The 15,264-nt window shown below is 39.5% G+C and overlaps 1 protein-coding gene and 1 non-coding gene across 2 annotated transcripts in view; both read right to left on the bottom strand.

The window, feature by feature from the left end:
• The window catches only part of DSCAM (DS cell adhesion molecule), a 742,440-nt gene that overhangs the window by 492,490 nt on the left and 234,686 nt on the right, over positions 1–15,264 (bottom strand).
• Positions 6,714–6,816, bottom strand: LOC114238143 (U6 spliceosomal RNA). The gene has a single exon (XR_003623559.1). It is a non-coding gene; the product is annotated as a U6 spliceosomal RNA (small nuclear RNA).

The following is a 15,264-nucleotide window of genomic DNA, read 5'->3' on the forward strand; positions in this document are numbered from 1 at the left end:
TGTCTGAATGACCCACGTGGTCAGTGAGGCTTGTAGCACGGGAGAGTTTCCCAGCATTTGGGGCAATTAGATAAGAAGACACTGAACAGAACAAAGAGGACGTTCTACCCTTATGTAGAGGAGAAGAAGCCATTTGTAGCCACATAATAAACTCTCAGTGGTCAGAGTGGTGGTCCCAGGTCTTTTAGCTGGCTCCAGACTACCCAGGATTTCAGCAGTCTGTTGGATGTCAATCCCAACAAAAGAATGTTGAGATGCTATCATGTTATGGAGAAGCCTCATGACACTGTCACCACAGAGATAAGCCCCTCGTGAGGAACAGCTGGGATAAGTAACATATCAGATTTAAATTGGGATTTATTTCCACAAAACTCAATTGCTGTCCCTACCTCGTGAACGGCTTCTGAATTGTCAACAACCATATGTTTGCAGTCAGTGCCTTGAGGTCTTCAAGATGTGTAAAATCAGCAGCCTGATTCCTGCATCTGTGGAAGGGCTCATGGTTCCAGCTCACATTTTTCTTCACCATTACATTAAAAGGCAAGAGTCAACTTTAAGAGAGGGAAAACACCTCCTAATGAATCAAGTTCAGCTACATTTAGGGATCCATAAAGGTCTTCCTCTAAAACTCTAGGTTCCAGCCTTATATTGGACAACTGGACCCTTATACCTCCTGTCTGTTCCACACACACGTCCCCCATCCCTGACACAGACACCTACAATATATGCATCCTTTCACGTAAACTTTGCACATCAGCTAACAGAAGCTTCATAAAAAGAGACACAAAAATAAAGCTAAAATGTGAATTCTCAAACCAAAAGGGTAGACATTGAAGTCCTGACTGAAACCCAGTTCTATTTCCCACCCCCCACACTAAATGGATCATTTCACTTTCATCCTTTTCCCACTTTCACATATGTTATTATTGTCCTAAATTTCATGGTTCAGGGTTTTCCAATGAGCCTGCCATAAGCATGTGCTTCAGGAGACAGCGCAGAAGCATTTGGCACCGTTGATGCTGGGAAACTGCAGCTCAGGAAGAGCCAGTCCTCTCTGGGAATATTTCCTGAGATGGTGGCAGGATGCCACAGCCCAGCATAGCTTAACACTTCATCACACAGAGAAGGGAAAAGATGAAAAGTAACAGGACGGAATCTTAAGAACGTAATCAAGGGAGTCCCATGTAACCTGCTCTACATTAAAAGACAGCAACCGCTGGACCTGTGACCCTCAACTACACCTAAATAGTTGAAGGCTCTCTAGGTAACCACTGGTTCTCAAGGCCTGAGTTCATCACAGTTTGGCTTTCGACCGAGCTGCCCACCATCCAACACATTCTTTACTGCTCCAAAGTAATTTGAATTTATCACGGACTGGATTTAGCAAATTTATCTTTAACTGAATTCCAAATTATTTCTAATTCTCCTTTTAGTTCAAGACAGCACGCATTATGTGGCACAGAATGCTTTTAAAACAACATCATTGTCTGAAACATTCGGTGGGGTTGATGCCACATTTCTCTGAAAAAAAAAAAGTCAGCTAAAGAGAAAAGGAAATAACATCACCACCAACATAGGCATCCATTCATTTACTCACCCATTCATTCACTCAAGAATTCACTCATTCACTCACTCAAGCATTTGTTAATTCATTTACTCATTCAGTCATTCATGAAAGTATTCACTCATTCATTAACTCAAGCATTCCTTCATTTATTCATTCACTCATTCATTTAAGAGCTATGCGTCACAGTGCTTCCTAGTGCTGGGAACTGTGCAAGGTGACAATCTTGGCCTCCTGGCTCCTCTATAGGCATCTGTTTATGTCACACAAGAAGGGTGGGCATGGGTGTGGGTTGACGACCCCATTCCAAGCGCATAAGCATCTTTCCTTCAGTGACAAGGAGAAATGCCAAACAACAACAAAACAGAAGGAGGGGGTGTTGGCAATATTACTATGAAAGGCACGGGCCTGTGGGCAGAGCCACGTTAAGACATTCATGGGTCTTTCCTTCAAAAAAATTGTTTAAAATTATATTTTATGACTAGCAGTATTAAGACAAATGCAATCTGGGCTGGATTATGTTCATTTTTTCTTCTGATTTGGAAAGAATTTAAAATATTTTCATGGGATCCTAAAATTATAGTGGCCCTAGACACTGTGCCTATCGTACTAGGGGATAAATTGGCCCTGGCTTCGGGGTCACTCATGCCAGCATTCTAATCTTTCAGCACCCATGAACTGCATTGACCGTGCACAAGGCAGCTCACTTCTTAATGCCCAGGTCTTTGTTGCTAAGACATACTTAGGGCTCTTGTTTCTGTTTCTCCTCTCCCCATCAAATAGGAATGAAACTAGAATCGGCTCTCAAGGTCAGTGAACCCTAAGAGTGGCAAGACCACAGAAGTCTCTCCTTGGTTGCTCTGTAACACTGAACCAGAGCATTCAGACTAAGTAGGGCTCATGAAATTGGAGTCAATTTCATCAGTTGCCCACTATGAAGTAGGTTAAACCAAAGAGTTCCCACTTCAGGGAATGAACCAAGTAGGGTCTTTATTTTGTCTCTTATAGTAATTCTCATTTTATACCACACTCCACCTCCCCATCCACCCCTATCTTAATTATTGCTTTTAACATACTTTGTAACTGACTCTTTTTTTGGATTTTGAACTCAGTTTGATCTTAAATCCTCTTTTTTTTTTTTTCTTTAATTGGAGTACAGTTGCTTTACAATGTCAGTTTCTGCTGTGCAGTAAAGTGAATCAGCCACATATATACATGTATTCCCTCTTCCTTGGATTTCCCTCCGGATGAAGCAACCAACAAGGGATTAATCTCCAAAATATACAACCAGTTCATGCAGCTCAATATCAAAAAAACAAACAACCCAATCAAAAAATGGGAGAAGACCTAAATAGATATTTCTCCAAAGACACACAGATGGCCAACAAACACATGAAAAGATGCTCAACATCACTAATTATTAGAGAAATGCAAATCAAAACTACAATGAGGTATCACCTCACACCGGTCAGATGGCCATCATCAAAAAATCTACAAACAATAAACACTGGAGACGGTGTGGAGAAAAGGGAACCCTCTTACACTGTCGGTGGGAATGTAAATTGGTGCAGCCACTATGGAGAACAGTATGGAGATTCCTTAAAAAACTAAAAATAGAACTATCATATGACCCAGCAATCCCATTCCTGGGCATATACCTGGAGAAAGCCATAATTCAAAAAGATACATGCACCCCAATATTCATTGCAGCACTATTTACAATAGTCAGGGCATGGAAGTAACTGACTTATTATGTCCATCATCTGTCTGTCCTCACTGGAACATTTAGCTCTACCAGGGCAAGCATTAGTATGTTCTGTTTACTACTGTATTACTATTCCTGACACTTTTCAGGCACAATATAAGCACTACATGAATATTACTTGTTAATTAAATTGATTTGAAAATGATCAGAAACACTGGTTTGAAAAACATGAAAATTCAGCCTTCAGGGGGCTTCCCTGGTGGCGCAGTGGTTGAGAATCTGCCTGCCGATGCGGGGGACATGGGTTCGAGCCCTGGTCTGGGAAGATCCCACATGCCGCAGAGCAGCTAGGCCCGTGAGCCGCAACTACTGAGCCCGCGCGTCTGGAGCCTGTGCCCCACAACAAGAGAGGCCGCGATAGTGAGAGGCCCGCGCGCCGTGATGAAGAGTGGCCCCCACTTGCCGCAACTAGAGAAAGCCCTCGCACAGAAACGAAGACCCAACACAGCCAAAAATAATAATAATAATAAAAAAAGAATCAGTGTTTTAAAAAAAAAAAATCAGCCTTCAGGATATTTTGGGTATATTCTATGGGAATTTTTTCTCTGCAAACTACAACTCTTGATCTAGTACTGTTACAGAACTCAGGTCTGGCTGCTCGCTGCTCACAAGACAATACCTGAGAGGCAACTGTTGGCAGAAAGGAAAAGTTGTTTTATTTCACAGGCTGGCAACTGGGGGAGAGGGCAAGTTCATGTCCAAAGGCTGACTCCCCCGCCTTGCCGATCAGTGAGCAAGAGCTTTTAAAGGGGAGTTTCAGGGGTGTACAAACAGAGGGAGGGGGCTGCATGCAGAAACAGCACAGGCAGCTCTGACGGTCCTCTTGAAATTGGCCAGCGGTGGTCTGATCAGAGTCATCTTGATTGTTTTAGGTACAGTTAGTCTTCAGTTCCAGGGTCAGTTTGTTCCCACTTCTTTGATGTCAGTTCTCAGAATTGTGGCACCTATGCCATGGTTACAGTCTGGTCATCATGTAGTTAACTTCTTCCACCTGGTGGGGGGGTTCAGTATTTACAAAACAGCTCAAAAAATATGGCTCAGAATATTATCTATAGCCCTTGAGGAGAAACTACAGGTCCTTGACTTTGCTTAATAATTAAACTTTGTCCTGTTTGCTTTTCCTTTGTTTCTGCATTTTCTTATTTCTCTGATTAAACTTATCCTCTGGCTAAAGTTTTTCTACAGACAGAAGGCAGGCAGAGGGAGGCATGGGGGAGGGGGGTTCTCCCCTGGGAAGGCCTCATAGGGTCCTGTTCTGTTTCTGTATTCCTAGTAGTGCAGCTTAATATTTTTTCTGTCTGTTCATCTTTTCCCACTTCTGATATATAAACTATTTTTGACTAAAGTGTACAGCAAGGGATGCAGAATGTATGTGTACCACCCCCTTCTTCCCCTTTCAAATTCTTCTTCACGTGCCACAATTTCTCATCTAAATTTTATACCAATCTGACAGTTTCTCATAAAGCAAGAAGAACAGAGAGAGCATAGTAGCAAAGTTACTGAGCTAATTTTATTAAGGCACAAGGTGCTTTAGGATATGATTCAAGTATTTTTTTTCATTAAGATTAGCCGGTCTAGTTGAAAAAAAGACAATGACTTTGGATTAACCATTTCCAATATTCTGAATGTACAAACTATCCCATTTCCCACAAAGGGGAGCTCTCCCAAGCTTTAGGGAATCCTTTGTTGTCCCTGTGGACCACTGCTATCACACAGACACTCCAGGCTGTACATTCAGGGAGATGCTTATGGTAATTACAGGCGGAGACGCATGGAAAAGGAAAAAATATTAAGAATCTTACTTTCTTCCTTATGACATATCAACTCATTTCCATTTTTATTCAAAATGTTATTCATTGTATTGATTTTTATTATAAAATTAATATATTCACATTGTAAAAAACTTCTGTAAATACAAAAAGATAGAAAAAAAAAAAAGAACCATGATCACATAATTGCATCTTGCCAAAGCAAAATGCCTTCTATTAACATTTTGATGTATACCCTGTAGACCGTTCTGATGCAGTGAACAGAATGATCTGAAAAGGGCCCCAGGAGTTCACTCAGGGTAGCCTGGATAAGGGGCCAACTGGAAGCAGGGTCCCTGTTTCTGCTGGCATAAGGGCTGCATCTGAGTGAGGCTTCTTCCCCCTGACAGAAGGGGCTACACTTTCCCATGGGCCTGGGGGTCTCCAGGTGCTGGGCAGCTGGCTCTCTCAGACAATTCCAATAGCAGCCAATGCCTACTAAACCCAGACAGAATGTTTAGTAGGATTTCTCTCAGGCTTACAAGAAAGAAGCATCACGATATGCAGAGAGGTTCTTCGAACGACAGACCCAAGCACTGTCGAGAATACCCAACCCCAGCCTGCATTTCTGTGGGATGATGAACAGATAAGGAACCCTTTCATTTTCTCACTTACATCTATTTTCTTCCTTAATGTTTATTCCTTAACACATACTGTACCACATTGTAGAATATGCCCTTACCTACTGTGATAGACAGTTTTCCGTGTCAACCTAGAGTTAGGCTGTAGCAACCAGATATTCAGTCAAACACTAGTGTAGGTGTTACCGGGAAGGTATTTTGTAGATGTGGTAAACATCAACAATCAGTTGACTTTAAGTAAAGGAGATTACCCTGGATAATCTGGGTCAGCACAATCTAATCAAAGAACTTGAAAGAACTTAAAGCAGAAATGAGCTTTCCCTGAAGAAGAAATTCTGCCTGTGGACTGCAGTATCAGATCCTGCCCCAGAGTTTCCAGCCTGTCCTGATGGCTTGCCTTATGGATTTCAGACTCACTCACCCCAACTGCATAATTGTGTGAGCTAATTCCTTGAAATACATCTCTATCTATCATCTATCTATTTCCTACTGGTTCTGTTTCTCTAGTGGACCCTGAATGATACACTCACCTTGCACCAGAGTTATATAATTTCATTCATAAGCTTAAGTTCTGTATAAATGAGAAATCTATTTACGTAAGGTTAATGAAACTTGAGACTTTTTTCCCATTTATTTGCTTCTTTGTTTTTTTCTTCTTCTTTTTCTTTTCTTTCTTTTATTGAAGTATAGTTGATTTACAATGTTGTGTTAGTTTCAGGTGTACAGCAAAGTGATTCGGTTATACATATATAAAAGAATATATATATATATATATATATATATACACACACACACATTCTTTTTCAGATCCTTTTCCCTTATAGGTTATTACAAAATATTGAGTATAGTTCCCTGTGCTCTACAGTAGGTCCTTGTTGGTTACCTATTTTATATAGAGCAGTGTATAACTGTTTATCCCAAACTTCTAATTTATCCCTCCCCCCACTTTCCCCTTTGGTAACCATAAGTTTGTATTCTATGTCTGTGGGTCTATTAAAAACATGGAATGCCTCACGAATTTGTGTGTCTTCCTTGAACAAGGGCCATGCTAATCTTCTCTGTATGGTTCCAATTTTAGTATATGTGCTGCCAAAGCAAGCATGCTTCTTTGTTTTTTATCCTTCCCTTTTTTTCCCAAACTGAGTTGAAGATATCAATATAGCAAGGTATCATAAATTTAAATGAATATAGAATATTCATATATTCTAGAATGAACATAGACTATTTGTTAATACATAACTAAGAAATAAAAAAAGGAGGCTTATGGTAGGAAAGTAAGAAGGCAAGAATATATTTAGGAACAAAATAAATGCCAAAAGCTGGGAGAACAGGAGAACTGAGATCAATCGCTACAAAGATCCGTGGACATTCATCAAGCACAAAGACTGAGGGCAGTGCCCAAAGGCAGAAAGAGATGTCCCCAGGGGCAGAAAGCCAGGAATGGGTCTGGAGAGCAAAGAGAATGCACCAGAAACTCAAAATGCTGGCAGGCAGGCTGTAAAGCAGAAAGACCACTGCTATGGTTTGGAAAGCTCGTAGCTGGCCTTGCAATACACAAAGATCTAAAGAGTGTGTGGCTGGTGCTCTGATCCCAAGCTCTCCAAAGGCAAAGTTTCAAACCCACCTTCACAACGTGTGAAGTTTTGGTGAACTGAATCTAACTTAAGATTCCAACTCTGCAACAGAGTCCAGAGACAGCTCAGCTACATGTTAGATTGACTCAGCCTCACACCATCAGCCCGACAGGGGGCACGTCTTCTCAGGAGGTGAATATGTCTTATCCCAACGCAATGTTCAGCATAAAATAAAAAACCACAAGATGCACGAAGAAGTGAGTAAAAGGGGTCTACATTTAAAAGAGGAAACAGTTCACAGAAATAAATATAGCAATGACCCAGATGTCTGAATTATCACTCAGGAATTCTAAGGTATCTAAGATAAAGGGTCTAGAAGAAAATGATAACAACAAATATGACCAGATGATGAATTTCAGCACATAAATGGAAACAGTAAAAAGGAAAATCAAATGGAACTATCAGAATCGAAGTATGTGATGTCAGAGAGGAAGAATGCATAAGCTTATTAGCAGACTTGGACACAGAAGAGTAAAGAATCAGTGAAATCAAAGGCAGGCCAACAGACTTTATTCTCTATCTACTGCCTTGACAGTAGATAGAGAATAAAAAGTAAAAAAATAAAATAAAACAAAGTATCCAAGACATGTTAACATACTATCAAGCAATATAAATAACTGGAGTCCCAGGGGTTAGAAGAGATATAGGAAAAAATTTATTTTAAGAGACAATAGTCACTAAATTTGAAATTGATGAAATACATCAATACACATATCCAAGAAGCTCAGCAAACCACAAACATGATAAGCCTTTAAAAAATAATTTTAAAAATCACACCTATCACATCAGAGGCAAACTGCTGAAAACCAAAAATGGAAAGAAAATCTTAAAAGTAGCCCAAAAAACCCAGCCAGGTCAAACGCAAGGAAAGCATGAAAAGAGTGATGGCTGAATTTCTCAGAGTGAAAAAGAGTTTTCAAAGTGTCAAAATAATTTTTTTTAAAAAGCTGTTAATATAAAATTCTATATCTAACCAAGGTTTACATCAAAAATGAAAGGTAAATTAAGACAAGTTCAGCCAAAGAAAATCTCAGATTTTGTAGCCAGAAAACCTGTGCTACAAGAAATGCTAAAAGAACTTCCTCAGGGTGAAATATATGATTCCAGATAGAAGCTCAAGTCTGCAGGAAAAGAAAACCACAGAAAGTGCAAAATATAGGTAAAAAAGGGGACCTATTTATTATTTTTAATATGTGTATGTTTGTGTGTACAGACACATATCTATGTTTGTGTAATACATATAACATATACAGATTTAAGCTACAATTGTTCAAAGCAAAAATGGTAGCAACATGTTGTAGGGTTCATAGAACACAGAGGAATAAAAGAGCACAAGGAGAGAGAGGGGGATAAATGGAATTATACATGTAATCATGGCATTCCTACATTTTGTAAAGAGTTTGCTATAATTGGAAATTGAACTGTGGTAAGTTAAAGATACACACTGTAATTCCTAGTGACCCTGAAAAAATAATAAAAAATGTATATTTAAAAAGTTAATAGAATTAAATAATTACTTGGTCACTCAAAATAAGTCAGGGAATTAAAAAGAGAAACATACACCAATATGAAAGATCTAAACACAAGTTATGTTGATAATTACATTAAATATGAATAGACTAAATGCCACTTAAAGACGAGATAAATAAACAAGATCCAAATGAATGCATTTTACAAGAAATACACTTAGAACATAAAGAAACAGATGGTTGAAAATGAAATGTTAAAAAGCAACATACTATCCAACCACTGTGCATCATAAATCTAGATGGCTTTCTTTATACCAGACTTAGTGCAATTCAAGACAAATAGTAACATCAAAGATAAAGAGGAGTATTTCATAATGTTAATAGTCACTCCACCAAGAATGAGTAACTAACCTAAATTTAAATGCACCTAACAAAATAGCTTCAAAACATATGATGCCAAAATTGACAGAAGAATTTTTTTTTTAAAAAGAAAGCTCAAATTCACAATGGGAGATTTTAACATGCTTCTCCTTATGACTAATAAAACAAGTGGACCAAAACTTGAATAAAATATAGAATATTTGATTAACACTATAAACCAATTTAACATAATTAACACTTAAAGAACACTCCACTCAACAACTGTGTAATACAGATTCTTGCCAAGAGCACATGGAACATTAACCAAGATAAATCAAATTCTTGGACATTAAAAATCCCTCAATTATTCAAGTTATAATAATTCAAAGTATGTTCCCTGAAAACAACATTAACATTGAAATTAATAGTCATAAGATAACTTTAAAAATACTCAACTAGTAGGAAATTAAACAACACATTTCTAAGTAGGTGACGGCCTGAAGAAAATCCATAAGGAAAAATAGAAGGTATTTTGGATTGAATGATAGTAATATTTGTGGTGGTGGGATCTTGAAGATAATCTGGATGCCCATCTCTGAGGCAGTGGATTCATAAAATGTGATGAATACAAATCATTGACTACAATGCAGCTGCTAGGTACAAGGAATTCAATTTACACATAGCAAAGTGGGAGAATTCCAAACACATAGTGTTCATGAAAATTAAAAGATGTATAACACCCTTTGATTATGTAAATCAAAACCAATATTTGCATAAAACAATAATATACAGTGTAAAACATACCTACAAAAATGCATACTCAACACATTAGCACATTTCAAATGGTGGGAGGGGTTATCCTCGAGGAGGTGGGCAATAGGAATAAAAGGAAATAAACAGAACAAAAAGGGAAAGAGTCTCTGTTAGACCAATAACCATCGTGTGCCACAAAATGAGAGTCCCAGAATCCTCTGAAACTGACCCCACACAAACGAACACTAAACAAACTTTAGACTAGACATAGAGGGAAAAGGAAGAGTGCAGAAAAAAGATATGATGAATCCCCCAAAGTGCAACACAGAGAAGTAAAGAGTTAGACCACGTAAAAGAGAAGTCAAAAGAAACAGAGAAAAGAATAACAAATCCCAAAGCACTTTTAATAGGATTCCTGGAAGAAGACAATGAGAGAGACAATATTTGAAGAGATAAAACCTGAAGGAAATCCCAGAACTGATGAACAACATGAATCTTCAGATTCCAGAAATATAAGCCAAGCAGAATAAATATTAAAAAAATTCTTAACTAGATGAAACTGTAGACCACCACCAAGACAGAGAAAAATATTAAAACCTACCAGAGAGAAAAAGACAGATTATTAGCAGAGTGAGGACAAATAAAATGACAGCAGACTGCTCACTGGCAATGAAATACGGGAGAAAGTCATAAGGAGGTATCACAGAAATTCTGAAGGAAAGTAAATGTCAATATAGAATTCTATATCCAGCTAGGTTACCCGTCAAAAACGAAGCATGACAAAGTCCTTTTGAGATATAAGAAGAAAGAGAGAACTTACTACTCTTAGACCCTTACTGGAGAAACTATTGAAGATTATATTTCATCAGGAAGGAAACATGTCCTGCAGTAACAGGTGGGCCTCAGCCAGTGAGCTTAGCATCCTCAGCCATGCGCCTTCCGATTGGTCAGGACTCTGTCCCGACTGGTTAGCGTCTATGCCTTACCAGATCTTTACTATTCAGACAATGCTACCAGGCTACCAGAAGCAATGATAAGAACTCTATGCATATGTTGGTAAATCCAAATAAATATTAACTTTAAAAAGATGAATAGGGCTGTTAAAAGTAAGGCATAATTAAGATTCTAGACAAAGCAGCATGAAAAGTAGAAGAAAGAGATCGGAATTAAAGAAGTCAAGTTTAGGAGAAGGGTAGACAAGCTCATTAACTTTAAGTTTTGTATGTGAGGGTACATGTCAAAGTCATGGTTGACAACAAAGAATAGAAACAGAATTTGTAACTTCCACACCAATAGAAGAAATAAAGAACGCTAGCAATCTATCAAACAGCAGGGAAGTTCGGTAGGGGAGCAGGAGAATCAAAAACATTGATAAATGAAAATACCAAATATGCCAGAAATTCAAGGAAATATAAATATGCTTACACGACCTACTGAAAATAATCAACTGTGTATTTTTAAAAATGTCTTGTAGAGTGGAGCTACAGTGCTCATTAGAGAGGAATTTATAGCTTGAAATGTATTTCCTTTTAAAAGAGGGAAAGGTATTTCCTTTTAAAATTTCCTTTTAAAAGAAAGAGAAAAACAAATCAGCCAAAAATTCAGTTCCATGAGCTAGAAGAATAAAGCAAACTCAAAAAATCAGAAAAAAAAGACATAAAATAAAAAACAAGAAATTAAAATGAAACAAAAGTTACATTTTTAAAAAGACTAACACTGTAGGAAAGAATCTCAACAAGCACAAACCATAAACAGGAATGAGGGAGGAGACACTGCTATGGCTAAATCATAAGAGAATCCTTTAAACGAAGAAAGTAACACTTCGCCTTGTCTCAAAGCTCAGGGGGTGCCCTGCCACCTCAGGCAGGGGCAGGAAGTCTAGTGTCTGGCTTAACACCCAGAGGCCACCTTCTGCCAGACTCGCGCACGGCTACTGCTTGAAAGCCGTCTGGGTTACAGGGCTTTGTGTCAAGCTCTGAGCCAGAAGTGCCCACACAACACCTGTTTATATCTTTACTCTCCCAGCAGTGAGGTAAGGACATCATCCCTGTTTTACAGGTGCGGGAACAGAGGCTCAGGGATGTCAAACAGCACAGCTAAGTTCGCCCAGCTAGTTAGTGGGGAAACCATGTTTCACACTCAGGTGTGTCTCAGTTCAAAACTTATAATCCTAAAACTACAGCAACTTTCACAGTTTCTCCCAGCTGTGAGTGTAAGGGGAGCTGGAATGGGGAGAGAAGTACAAAGAAGGGTCAAGTCAGCATTTAAACTTTCCTTCACTCTTTCCAAAATGTGACTGTCTAGTTTTGTCTGCCTGGCACAGGATATTTTCCCACTGTTAGGTGGGCCCGCCTGGCGCCGAAGCCTTCCAGGGTCCACTAGAATCTAAATGCACAGGTCTCACCTTGAAACAGATGGAAAGGCATTTCAAATTGGTAATTCATAGCTAGTACTAGTTTAGTCTTATTCTCTTAAAGTTTAATAATGACCTCTTCATATTAGTAAGATGTATTTCTTTCAATTTTTCCTTTAAAAATATAAACAAGTAACTCAGTCAGATATATTTTCACTTCCAGAGTCACATTTATTTGACCTGCTTCTTATTTTTAATTCCCTGATCCCATATGCTTGTGAGATTAGCAAATGCTACTGAAATGTGTTTCAGTCACAAGGTAATTACTTTAGATAAATGTCATTCTGTGGTTTAGGATTAGGTCCTAATTCCAGTTTTTAATAGTACCTGATTAAGCCCTCCTTGGATTGGCTCGATAGTCCTGGGGACTATATGTAATAAAACCCCACAAAGTAACTCATTCATAAGCCAGTTCTGATGTGTATATCCTGATGGCTGAATTTATACCTAAATCCAAATCTTCCTGTCAGATATCAGCTAGAAGAGATGAACCAGCATGCACAATTGTGTTTAAATAATGAGAATGTTATTCAAAAGGCAGACCTCAGAAAGGACCTATATCAAATATGTTCACCACGACTTTCAGTTTGTAGGTATTTTTTAGTGCCAAAATGGTATAAAACACACAAAGAAACACATACTCTCATGCATGCACACTCCAGATTCAGAACCCAAGATAATATTTCCAGCAAGGGCAAGAACAAAACATTGTTAGGTTATATGTCATAAACATACTTGTAGTAAACATATGACCTTGGTAACAATATCCAGAAAGTGTTTTTAAAATGCACCATTAAGCACAGGAGGAGAGATAGCAATTTGGAGAAACAGATATGGACACACGTAATAAATATTTCAGAGATTTCCAGTCATTGGGATTCTGCACATACCTCATGCACATAAAGATAAGATCCAGAGAAAATGAAACTCTGGTTAGATAACATGAGGCCTTACTCATAAATACTTACTAGAAGTCGAAATGATGTTCTGAACATGGCCTAACTGAAAGCAAAATGTCAGCTTTCAGAACAAAGTACTCTAGATTTGCAAAAACACACAAATGAGCAGAACCCTGGGCCAGATGGAACAATAGGTATAACAGAGTGATAATCCTTAAGTAAGCAAAGGGATAACCTTTTTTAAAAAATATTTATTTATTTATTTTGGCTGCGTTGGGTCTTTGTTGCTGCGCGCAGGCTTTCTCTAGTTGTGGCGAGCAGGGGCTACTCTTAGTTGCGGTGCGCGGGCTTCTCATTGCGGTGGCTTCTCTTGTTGCGGAGCATGGGCTCTAGGCGCGTGGGCTTCAGTAGCTGCAACATGCAGGCTCAGTAGTTGTGGCTCACGGGCTCTAGAGCGCAGGCTCAGTAGTTGTGGCACACGGGCTTAGTTGCCCCGCGGCATATGGGATCTTCCCGGACCAGGGCTTGAACCCGTGTCCCCTGCATTGGCAGGTGGATTCTTAACCACTGCGCCACCAAGGAAGTCCCGGGATAACCTTAATATAGACTGCGCACTGATATCTGAGCAATGGAGCAGACTATTAAAATCATGAATAGACGGGAGAATTTAATTAAATTTACCACAAAATTTTAGAAAGCAATAAGAAAGACAAGACCAAGGACAACTGACTATTGATGAACTACTGAAGACAATCCACTGAAGAATTCAGAAAAGTACAAGATGGCATCATAAAAGGATGTCTATGAAACCAGTACTGTATTTTCCAAGAGACCCATTTTTTTTCAATAAATTTATTTATTTTATTTATCTTATTTTTGGCTGCACTGGGTCTTTGTTGCTGCGCGTGGGCTTTCTCTAGTTGCGGTGAGCAGGGGCTACTCTTCGTTGTGGTGCGCGGGCTTCTCATTGTTGTGGGTTCTCTTGTTGCCGAGCACGGGCTCTAGGCACGCGGGCTTCAGTAGTTGTGGCTCACGGGCTGTAGAGCGCAGGCTCAGTAGTTGTGGCGTATGGGCTCAGTTGCTCCACGGCATGTGGGATCTTCCCGGACCAGGGCTCGAACCCGAGTCCCCTGCATTGGCAGGTGGATTATTAACCACTGCACCACCAGGGAAGCCCCAAAAGACCCATTTTATAAATGGAAAGCAATGGCACGTAATGGGTCCAGCCAGCGAGACAAAAGGCTATTTGGGGCAAGTACACACTGTACCATCCAAAGCCCTCACTGGTTTCTAGGTTGAGAACAGACCCATTTTATAAATGGAAAGCAATGGCACGTAATGGGTCCAGCCAGCGAGACAAAAGGCTATTTGGGGCAAGTACACACTGTACCATCCAAAGCCCTCGCTGGTTTCTAGGTTGAGAACAGATTATATTAACCATTCCAGGCTGGGTTTAATGTTTGGCAATTCAACTCCCATTTGCGGCATATCAAGTTTCAGAATTAAAGGCCACAAATGAACCGTCAGACAGGAAAATGCTTCTGGGCATGACCGGTGAAGGAAGTAGGCACTTCATCCACCCTCCTTTCTTCCACTACACCCTACACCTGCCTCAGCTGTCCCCGGTGGTGGTCTTCTCCCAAAACCACTGCAACGCTGAGGGCCCTCAGAGCAACCAGGGGAAGAGGCAGGAGAAAACAGAAAAGTGCAAAGAGGGAGAGAATATCTTAGTTTTTAAAAATGTGAACTTCCTCTTGGTCAGCCAACTGGCTCTGAGGGAAATTCCTTGAGTCTTTCCCAAATTGTCAATGAAACCAATGTAATAATTGGATGATCTCAGAAGAACTGTGCTCCTGTGCCTGTATAATGAATGAGTTCTCGTATAATGCATGGAAGGCAGAATATAGAGTGTTCTGGGTGTGTCACCTTGTGTTACAAATGATGGAGCTAAATTCCAGAAATGTTGGCTGACGTGGTCTCCATCTTCTTCTTGGTATGATGCTGTGTAACCCATGAAC

The sequence above is a fragment of the Balaenoptera acutorostrata genome, chromosome 4, assembly GCF_949987535.1.
Source record: "Balaenoptera acutorostrata chromosome 4, mBalAcu1.1, whole genome shotgun sequence".
NCBI lineage: Eukaryota > Metazoa > Chordata > Mammalia > Artiodactyla > Balaenopteridae > Balaenoptera > Balaenoptera acutorostrata.